This window comes from Stegastes partitus, unplaced genomic scaffold, assembly GCF_000690725.1.
Source record: "Stegastes partitus isolate 25-593 unplaced genomic scaffold, Stegastes_partitus-1.0.2 Scaffold897, whole genome shotgun sequence".
Taxonomy (NCBI): domain Eukaryota; kingdom Metazoa; phylum Chordata; class Actinopteri; family Pomacentridae; genus Stegastes; species Stegastes partitus.
This window is the reverse complement of record NW_007578628.1, coordinates 89312-90707: the sequence shown is the minus strand read 5'-3', so window position 1 is coordinate 90707 and position 1396 is coordinate 89312. Positions and strand designations below refer to the sequence as shown.

The 1396-nt window shown below is 42.1% G+C and overlaps 1 protein-coding gene across 1 annotated transcript in view; it reads right to left on the bottom strand.

Annotated features, from left to right (window-relative positions):
- LOC103366013 (choline transporter-like protein 5-A) overlaps positions 1-1396 on the bottom strand; it is a 63149-nt gene that overhangs the window by 21587 nt on the left and 40166 nt on the right. The gene's annotated exons all lie outside the window — the stretch shown is intronic.

The window sequence follows — 1396 nt, the reverse complement described above, 5'->3', positions numbered from 1 at the left end:
CAAACACTCTTGACTGAGCACCAAGAGTAAACAATTTATTAGAATTATTATGCTGACTCTGAAATTATATCGCTGGACGAATAATTCAAAGGTTGGTTTTAATAATTGTAATTAATGCAATCATTTGCTTTAGTGTGTGGAAATAAGTACATCTTATTTTCTACCACACTAAAACCCTACAGGTAGTTGGCACATATAAAATGTGTTGTAATTCCTACACCGTTCACCTGATTTGGATGAAAATAACCTCAAATTAATGCTGAAAGTCTGCACTTAAAGCACATCTTGATTGTTTCATTTCAAATCCATTGTTGTGTACAGAGCTGAAATGCTGACAATTGTGTCAGTGCTAAAATATTTGTAAACCTGACTGTAAGTAGCAGGGTGTCCCCTGCCTTCGCCCTAAGTCAGCCGGGATAGGCTCCAGCCCCCCCGCGACCCTAGTGAGGATTAAGCGGTGTATAGATAATGGATGGATGGACTGCAAGGAGCATAAGTGTACAAGTGCAACATAAATTGTATTTTCCTAGTTTGACCCTAAAATGGATGTCATAATTTCACCACTCAAGTATTACATTTAAATATTTAATTTCCAGTGTTTTCTTTGTCAATGCCAAATTTTATTTTTCAGTGGCACACTACACTATATCTGTTTTGACCCCATAAACATTCATATCCACCATGTCTTGTTTGTGATTACTTTAGGTAGTTTATCCATCCATCCATCATCTATACACTGCTTTATCCTGTGTAGGGTTGCGGGGGATTCTATCCCAGCTGACTTAGGGCAAAGGCATGGTACATCTTGGATAGGTCATCAGGCTATCACAGGCCCACACAGAGAGACAGACAATTAAGCACACTCACATTCACACGTATTGAGAATCACCAATTGACCTCAGCATGTTTTTGGACAGTGGGAGGAAGTCAGAAAACCTGGTGAACACCCACGCAGGCACAGGGAGAACATGCAAACTCCACACAGAAAGACCCCAGGCCGGGAAGCGAACCTTCTAGCTGTAATGGCGACCGTGCTAACCACTGCACGGCAGTGCTGGCCCATTCACCTTTGTCATTTGGAATTAAAATAATAGGTAAATTTGAAACTTAATATAGTTCCAACAGACTGCCTAAAGTCTTGCACATGAAGACATCTACAGACAACCGACTTCAGGGCTGCACGGTGGTTAGCACCATTGCCTCACAGCAAGAAGGTCACCGGTTGGCGTCCCGGTAAGGACACCCTGGATCTTTTTGTGTGGAGTTTACATGTCCTCTCTGTGCAGTGTGGGTTCTCTCCAGGTTCTCTGGCTTCCTCCCACAAGGTCCAAAAACATGTTGAGGTTAATTGGTGATTCTAAATTGTCTGTAGGTGTGAATGTGAGTGTGCTTGGTT